This window comes from Mesoplodon mirus, assembly GCF_964341445.2.
Source record: "Mesoplodon mirus genome assembly, chromosome: 2".
NCBI classification, from domain to species: Eukaryota; Metazoa; Chordata; class Mammalia; order Artiodactyla; family Ziphiidae; genus Mesoplodon; species Mesoplodon mirus.
This window is the reverse complement of record NC_138977.1, coordinates 201,765,882-201,775,779: the sequence shown is the minus strand read 5'-3', so window position 1 is coordinate 201,775,779 and position 9,898 is coordinate 201,765,882.

The window sequence follows — 9,898 nt, the reverse complement described above, 5'->3', positions numbered from 1 at the left end:
GATGTGCACTGGAGAGAATAATACTCTTCTGAGTCCTGGAAAAAAAAAAGTGATATCAGAAAACAGAAAATGTCTACACAATTTTTTTTTTTAATTTTCAAGAGACTTTTAGAAAACAAATACAGTCAGCCAGGCCTCTGTACCCTTGGGTTCCACATTCACAGATTCAACCAATCACGGATCAAAAATATTTGAGAAAAAAAATTCCAGAAGGTTCCAAAAAGCAAAACTTGAATTTGCCATTCACTGGCAGCTATTTACATAGCATTTACATTGTATTTACAACTATTTGTATTTACATTGTATTAGGTATTATAGATAATCTAGAGATGATTTAAAGTATACAGGAGGATGTGGGTAGGTTACAGGAAAATACTACACTACTTTATACATGGGACTTGAGCATCTGCAGATTTTGGTATCCAGACCAGAGAGGTCTTGGAACTAATCCTCCCTAGATACTGAGGGAAACCTGTACTAATACAAAAGCAACCAAACAGGAAATACATCTGATAAAAATAACATGGAGGGGCAATATAAATAGTAATTATCACATGGAAAGCCACATAGCTTTACCAGCAATTAAATACGAGTAAATTATAAAAATTTCTGGAAGGATACAAAAGAAATTGTTAATGGTGGCTGCTTTCAGAAGAACTGGAGGAATGAATAAAATAAGCTAAAAGAAAGTACACATAAGGTGTTGAATTCTTTGGAATACTGGTTCCCCCAAAACAGTACCAAAACAACCCGTTAAGACAGAGCTGAGTTTATTCTTATCACAGTAAGAGATAGCACTACCTTAACATACACTGGCCTTTTTACTAGGAAGTTATTTAAATTCATAATACCAAATGCATTCTTATAATTTATGATTGGGCTAGTACTATTATTATTATTATAGACAGTTTTGTGAATTGAGAACATGAAAATGGCCAAATTAGTGAAAATTTGCTGGACAATATCTTTAAACCTACTGCCAAGACTGTAAAAAATGCATTTCTCTGTATGTTCATGTTTGTTCACACATATATGTAGAAATCTGGGGAGTGCTTTAAATAGCAGTTTCTTTACTTATTTGGGGGACATATATGAGAGAGATTACCAAGTGGTATTTGCAAAAGGAGTTTGAAGAGCCCCATATTTTATTTAAAGGAAAAATCTGTAATTTCAATCATATAATTTCAACTTTAAATTCTTTTACTATGGAGGTTGTATCCACAGAGCAGCAAGTACAGTGCTAGGCATATGGATATGAGCTATATAAATAAGATGTGCTATTCTCATAATCATTACTTTTGACCTGGGTTTGATCTGTAAAGGGAAGGGCCATCTCTTTTGCATCTTGTGAGTGGACCCCTGTGAATGGGTTGAAAGATCTCCAAATAGGATGACTTATTTATGGGTGTCCTTCCTATCTTCAAACACATAAACTGTAATTGACTTCAGAGCAATTTTGAAGTATAAAGTGCATTCTCTAAGATAGGTGTCTGAACTTCATTGAACTCTTTTTTTTTTAAGATTTAATTTTATTTATTTTTGGCTGCTTTGGGTCTTTGTTGCTGTGCGCGGGCTTTCTCTAGTTGTGGCGAGCGGGGACTACTCATTGTGGTGCACAGGCTTCTCCTTGTTGTAGCTTCTCTTGTGGCAGAGCACGGGCTCTAGGCATGCAGGCTTCAGTAGGTGCAGCACGCAGGCTCAGTAGTTGTGGTATGCGGGCTTAGTTGCTCCAAGGAATGTGGGATCTTCCCGGACCAGGAATCGAACCCATGTCCCCTGCATTGGCAAGCTGATTCTTAACCATTGCGCCATCAGGGAAGTCCCAAACTCTGACTGTTTTAATTAAGCTATAAAGAGGTTTAGAGGACTTTGAGCTCAGTCAAGCCAGTGGTTACCAGTAAGGTTGTTTTTCTAAAGATAGGATTTCCCTTGCAATTTTCAAACTGTATAGAGATTTGGAAAGTTCTTAACCCTATGCAAGAAGGTTGCTATGAAACCTTCATAGCAACTGCTGGAGGGGAAACTCACTCTCCAATTTTTTTTTTCTTTTAACCACCTTTACCCATTTTTTCCACCCCCACCTCTAGCAACCACCAATCTGTTGTCTATGAGTTTGCTTTTTTGTTTTAGATTCCACATGTGAGATCATACACTATTTGTCTTTCTCTGACTTATTTCACTTAGCATGATTCCCTCAAGGTCCATCCATCCCACCATATTGCTGCAAATGGCAGGATTTCTTTCCATCTTTTTTATGACTGAATAGTATTTCATTGTGTCTATGTGTATGTATGTGTGTATGTACCTTATGATTTCTTTTTTATTTTTTAAAAATTTTTATTGGAGTCTAGTTGATTTACAATGTTGTGTTAGTTTCAGTTGTACAGCATCTTACAATTTCTTTATCCATTCATTCATTGATGGGCACTTCTTTCCATGTATTGGCTATTGCAAATAATACTACACTGAACATGGATATCTTTTTGATAGTGGTTTCATTTCCTTCAGATAAATACTGAGAAGTGGAATTGCTGGATCATATGGTAGTTCTATTTTTAATTTTTTGAGGCACCTCCATACTGTTTTCCATAGTGGCTGCACCAATTTACATTCCCACCAACAGTGCAAGAGGGTTTCCTTTTCTCCATATCCCCACCAACAATAATTTGTCTTTTTGGTAATAGCCATTCTAACAGGTATGAGGTGATATCTCATTGTGGTTCTGATTTGCATTTCCCTGATTAGTGATGTTGAGCACCTTTTCAGGTACCTATTGACCTTTGCTTTGTCTTCTTCAAAGGAATGTCTATTTGGATCGATTCTTCTGCCCATTTTTAAATCAAATTGTTTTTTCTATTGAGTTGCACGGGCTCTTTATGTATTTTGGATTTTAACCCTTTATTAGATATATGATTTGCCAATATTTTCTCCCATTCCATAAGTTGCCTTTTCATTTTGTTGATGCTTTTCTTTGCTGTATAGAGATTTTAGTTTGATGTAGTCCCACTTATTTTTGCTTTTGTTGTCTTCGCTTTTGATCAAATCCAAAAAAACACTGCCGAAAATTCATTCTCCAATTATATTAGAACCCTTATAAAGGGTACACCCAACTTACTGTTGCTCCAATGAAAATATTTATTGGTTCACATAACCAAAAGCCCAGAGATAATGCAGTTCTCAGGGTTGATTTATTCCAATGGTTGTGCTCCATTTCCCTCTCATTCTTTTGGCTTTGCTCTCTTTTGGCATCAGTTTTATTCTCAAACAGGTAGTGGGACAGCTGCAAGTTTCAAGACTCATATTCACACATAACATATAGGAAAAGAAAGAAAGGGTCATTTTTCAGCAAGTGTCCTAGAAATAGAAGCCACTAGCAAACTTCTCCTGGCATCCCAATGGCCCAAATTTCTGAATCAATGCCTGACAAGGAAAATAAGTTTATCCTTAGATTACTCAGGCCCATCCCTGAAGCTGTGGGTGAGGTCGGCCTTTCCTAAATCACATGGGCTACATGCAGAGTGATTGCTACAACAAAATCAGAACTGGGAGAAGAAATGAGAGAGAGTTTCGGTAGGAAATCAATGATGTCCACTAGGAATAAACTCTTAGTTTTTTTCCAATTCAGATTCAGGATAATATGGGAAACAATGTCTACTATTTAGTGTCTTATTATAAAAAGGATTTTAAGCAACTTACAAAAATACACAAAATATAACAAGATAAAATGAGTAAAGAAAAAAAAGGATAGAAAAAGATAAAACAAGGGACAAGCCACTACACAAAATTTATTCAATATGATCCTGCTTACCTGTGGGATACAAGTTTGACTCTGAGCTTCCGTCAGTTGAAAGAGGAACTCTGAATCAGTAGCTGTATCAGTCAGGCCTCTTCTGGTTGCAAGTGTCAAAGATCCAAGTCAAACAGGCATAAATACAAAAAGGAAACTTATTGGCTCATTTAATAGAACACTCTGTGAATGGAACTAGCTTTAGGCACAGATGGGTCCAGAAACTCAAACAAGGTTCTCAGGACATTTACTTCTGTGTTGGTTTCATTCTCAAGTAGTCTCTTTTCACTTGCTGGCAAAGATGGCCTCAAAAGCTCTATGGTTTCACAGGTCTTACAGCCAGTGGTGATTCTAGTGAAAAGAGAGCACCAGAAGAAAATCCTTGGTTGGATTCTGTTTGGCCCTCTTTGTGTTGTGTTCCCATCTCCAGACTAAACAATGTGGACAAAGGAATGAGGCATTCTAACTTGTTAGCCTGGGTAAATGTGCCCTCTCCCATGAGCAGGGAGAGCTATATGATTGACAATCCTATCAGGAAAGCATTATCTTTCAGTGGAAGCTTCAGAAAGGAAAAGATAGGCAAACAAAATGTCTTGATAACAACGTAATTACATATACATAAGATATAAACAAACCAATTGTTCAGAAGCCCAGCTACTCCCCAGACGAACACTTAAGAAAAAATGTCTCCTCTAGGACCTCAACAACACAGTTGTATTTTGTACAACTGTCTTCTATTACATTTCCAATATAGACCAGTGGCATAATGCCAATGTGGTTCTTTTTTTTTTTTTTTAATTCTATGAGGGACTAGAGCAATGCAATCCAAACACAGAGCTCTTTGTGATTTTATCCAAGGATAAAATTTAGCATCTATACAGGAACAGATGGAATGAATATTCTTCAGGTGTCTTAGTCACAACTCTCAGTTGCAGGGAACAGAAATCCATTCAACCAGTGTAGCCATCTTACTGAGAGCTGTAAACTAAATACAAAACAAATAAGAAACGATATATTGCTTCTACCATTGTCTTCAACCATGCTGTATCAAAACTCTTTCTCTGCCCTTGACCACATCTCAGGCAGATCCTATAGCTTTTTGGTCTCTTTCAGGTTTAAAAGGTCTAAGCTAATTTAATCTAATTTAAAACTCTCTCACATTTACTTTTTTTTTTATTTAACAAATTTAATCAGTTATACATATACATATGTTCCCATATCCCCTCCCTTTAAAAAGCAGCTTTATTAAGATATAAATTACATACAATTCACCCACTTAAAGTTTATAATTCAGTGGTTTTTAGCATATTCACAGAGTTGTGCAACCATCACTACAATCAATTTTAGAACATTTTTACCACCCACAAAAGAAACTCACACCCAATTTAAAGTCCCTCCCCTTTCCTGGCTCAGGGACCAGCTACCGCTGGGGAGGGAAGTATCATTCTTTTTATCATTTTTCCTTGTTATTCAATTTCTCCCCTACAAATTCCAGGATTGGGGCAGGGAGGTGAGGACCCGGGGAAAAGAGGCAAAGGTAATTTTACTGATCTGGTAGGATGACCAAACTTGCCCAGTTTGCCTGGCACAGAGGAATTTCCTACGATATGGGACTTTCAATGGTAAAATTGAAAAAGTTCCAAGAAAACTGGGATGGTTAGTCACCGTATTGAGCTGGTGCTGTTTATAGTTCACTCTTGTTTGATCAATAGCTAACCATCACACTTTGTTACTGCCACTTTCCAGGTGGTCCAACCCTTAGCTCTTCTTTAAGGCACCTGGGTGACTTCCCAACTGCAATTTCCTAACACAGGTTATACACACTGGCTGACCTCTACCCCTCTCAAATCCTGTCTTTCAGCAGTATACTCTTCCATTGCTGGTAATGTTAAATTTGATTACTGGGTTAAGATGGTAACAACCATATAGCTCCATCATAATGTCAAGTTTCTACTTTCATGACTAGCAAATAACCCATAGGGTGATACTTTGGCACCATTTGGATATTCAGTCCCCAATCAACCTTTTACCTAATGGTTTCAACATTAATAGTCTCTGACTGATTTATTTCATTAGAGGTTGCAAAATGGTTATTCTCTAATTCGTGAAAGATGAGTAATGTTGCTGGGAATATTCATGTACAAATTTTTGCGTGGACATATTTTCAATTCTCTTGGAGATATATATATATATATATATATATATATATATATATATATATATATAATATTATATTATGCTATATAATATTAACCTAAGAATGGAATTGCTGGGCCATGTAACATAAAACTCTATGCTCTATGTTTAACGTTTGAGTAACTCTCAGACTATTTTACAAAGCAGCTCCACCATTTTACAATCCCACCAGCATCACACAAAAGTTCTACTTGCTACACATCCTTGCCAGCACTTGATAACGGTCAGTCTTTTGGGGTGTATAGTCATTCTAGTGGGTGGGAAGTGGCAGCTCAGTGGGGTTTTCATTTGCATTTCCCTAATGACTAATGATTTTGAGCATCTTTCCATGTGCTTGTTGGCCAACTGTACACCTTCTTTGGAGAAATGTCTACACAAATCCTTGTCCATTTTAAAACTGGGTTGTCTTGTTATTGTTGAATCCTAAGTATTTTTTATACATTCCGGATACAAGCCCCTAATCAGATATATGATTTGCAAATATTTTCTCCCATTCTGTAGGTTGTCTTTTCACTTTCTTGATGTTACCCTTTGAAGCATTATTTTTTCTTTCGTGACTTGTGCTTTTCTTGTCGTATCTAAGGCTTTGCCTAACCCAAGCTCACAAAGATTTATTAGTTTTCTTCTAAGAATTTTGTTTTAGCTCTTTTACTTAGGTCTATGATGCATTTGAATTAACTTTTGTACATGATGTAAGGTCCCACTTCATTCCTTTGCAAGTGTATATCCAGTGGTCCAGCACCATTTGTTAAAAAGACTATTCTTTCCCCAGGGAATTATCTTGCCACCCTGGTCAAGAATCAATTGCCTATAGTAAAAGGGTTTATTTCTGGACTCTCAATTCTATTGCATTGAGCTATATATTCATCTCTTTGCCAGTAACACATGGTCTCAATTATTGTAGCTTTGTAGTAAGTTTTGAAATCAGGAAGTGTAAGTCCTCCAACTTTGTTCCTTTTTAAGATTGTTTGGCTATTTTGGGTTCCTTGCATTTCCAGATGAATTTTAGGATTGGCTTGTTAATTTCTGCCACAAAGGCAGTTGGGATGCTGGTAGGGATTGCCTTGAATCTGTAGACCAATGGGAGAATACTGCTACCTTAACAATATTAAGTCTTCCAATCTATGAACATGGGATGTCATTCCATCTATTTATTTGTTAGATCTTTAAAAATTTCTTTAAAAAATGCTTTGTAGGGACTTCCCCGGTGGTTCAGTGGTTAAAACTGTGCCTTCCAATGCAGGAGGTGTGGGTACAATCCCTGTTTGGGGAACTAGGATCTCACATGCCATTGGGTGCAGCCAAAAAACTTAAAAAAAAAAAAAAAAAAAAAAGCTTTGTAGCTTTCAATGTACGGTCTTGCACTTGATTAAATTTTTTCCTAAGCATTTTGTCATTTTTGATGCTATCATAAATGAAACTATTTTCTTAATTGCATTTTAGGATTGTTAATTGCTAGCATAGCAATACAACTGATTTTGTGAATTGATTTTTATATCCTGCAAACTTGCTCAACTTTTAAAAATTTTTGTGTGGATTCTTTTCCACACAAAAGTATTTTCCATATATAAGATCTTGTCACCTATAAATAGATGACGTTTTACTTCTTTCTTTATAATCTGGATGCTTTTTATTTCTTTTTCTTGCCTAACTGCCCTGGCTAGGACCTCTAGTACAATGTTGAGTAGAAGTGGTAAGAGTGGACATCCTGTCTTATTCCTGATCTTAGGGAGAAAATATTAAGTTTGATGTTAGCTATATGTTCTGTTTTCTTACAGATGATCTTTATCAGGTTGAGGAAGTTCCTTTCTATTCCAAGTTTGCTGAGTGTTTTTATTATGAAAAGGTGTTAGATTTTGTCAAATGCTTTTTAAGTGTTGAGATGACCATGTGACTTTTGTGCTTTATTCTATCAATATGGTGTATTACATTGATTGATTTTTGGATATTGAACCAGCCTTGCATTCCTGGTATAAATCCTATTTGGTCATGGAGTACACAGTAAGTCCCCTATATATAAACCTTCAAGTTGCAAACTTTCAAACATGTGAACACGCATTCCCATGTCTAATCACGTAAATTAGTTTACCTGTCTGGTGTACGTTGTCACATGTGTGCACCCTCTACAAGTGGTTGTGCTTTTGTGTACTTTACCGTACAGTTCTGTTTAGAGTATAGTAGTACAGTATCTTTATTTCAAGCCCAGGATGTCCAGAAGCAAGCATAAAAGCAGTGGTGATGTAGCTGGTACTGGTATGATGAGAAAAAAAGAGCTACTACCCAGACATAACTGGATTGTTTTTTCAGGAGGGTAGATAAAATTGAATCCAGCAAGGAACCAGAACCTGTGCCATGAACGTCAGGCATGAGTGAAATGGCAGCTTGCCCTCTGTCTCCTATTGCTGACGATCCTTCAGCTCTACCATCTCCCACCTCCTCTCCTTCCTCCAGTCAGTAACTCTTCTTGTCTGGTGTTCACTTGATGCCAGCCCCTGTATGCCAGCTGTTGTACTGTACAACTGTACTTTTCAAGGTACTGTACTGTAAGATTAAAAATGTTCTCTTTATTTTTTGTATTTTTTTAATGTATTATTTGTATGAAAAGTGTTATAAACCTATTACAGTATAGTACTATATAGCCGATTGTGTTAGTTGGGTACCTAGGCTAACTTTGTTGGACGTATGAACAAACTGGACCTACAACTCGTATATGTAGGGGACTTACTGTAATTTTTTTTATGTTGCTGGACTCAGTTTACAGAACAAAGTGAAAAGTGGATCTCGATGGGGCAAACTGAAGATATCTAGCATAGTTCCCAAAGTCAGTAATCCTGATTCTCAATCCAGTGCTTTTTTTCCATTAGCAAAGTAAATCAACAGTATGAGTACACAATTGATGGTTGTAATGAGAAATGTATAAAAATATGAAGACATGGTTCCCTAGTCTCAAAATACTTATAATATTGATGAGAAGACATATATACATGAAATAATGAGTAAATATTTTAAAACAGGACTATGTGTAGAAAAAAAAATCAAGGTAAGGGGTTACCTTATACTTCTTTTATATTCACATAGTGGAGGGCACAAGCTATTGGCTTCAGTACTCAACACCTAGCTTCCTGGGAGGACTTTTAAACTATCAAAGACTGATACTAGGAAACTAACCTAGAAGAAAAGAACTTTAATGGGTACATACTATATACTTGGTGTTTTAATATATCCTTAAACCAGAAGCCATAGTTTAGTTATTATTCCTGATTTAAAGATAAAGGAATTAAAGTTCAAAAAATTAAGTTAACTTAAACTAGAAGTGAGGATATGATTCCAGGTGTGTCTGATTTGCCCAGGAGAATCGCTCTCTGTACTACATCCAGATACCAGAAGCATCCTTAAGCATAAGACTTAGAGGTTAGTAGCCTAGCATTCAAGTCTTGTAAACAACATTAATTTGTTATTAAATTTTGAGCAATTCATAGCACCTCTCAGATCCCTAGCTAATCTGTCTAAATAAAATACAGATAATAACATAGCCTGCTCTTATCTCTGGAGGATCATACAGTGAAGTCCAAGCATGGGGGAGGGTTAGGCCAAAATACTAAACATGATGTGTGTGCATGTGTACATGATACTTACATGTCTCTTTCTACATTCCAAAGCCAATATTAAAACTATTAACAGAAACCAATATTAACAGAAACCACTGAGGTTATTATTAATTTTTAAATAGTCTGCCTCTCATTTCTCATAAATTCCTTGGCAAATATTCTATGTTGAAATCGTACCTGAAAAAGTGAGGAAAGAAGTTAAGATTTAAAAGTGAGGGAAGGGGGACTTGCCTGGTGGTCCAGTGGTAAGGAATCCACCTTACAATGCAGGGGACGCAGGATCGATCCCTGGTCGGGGAACTAAGAT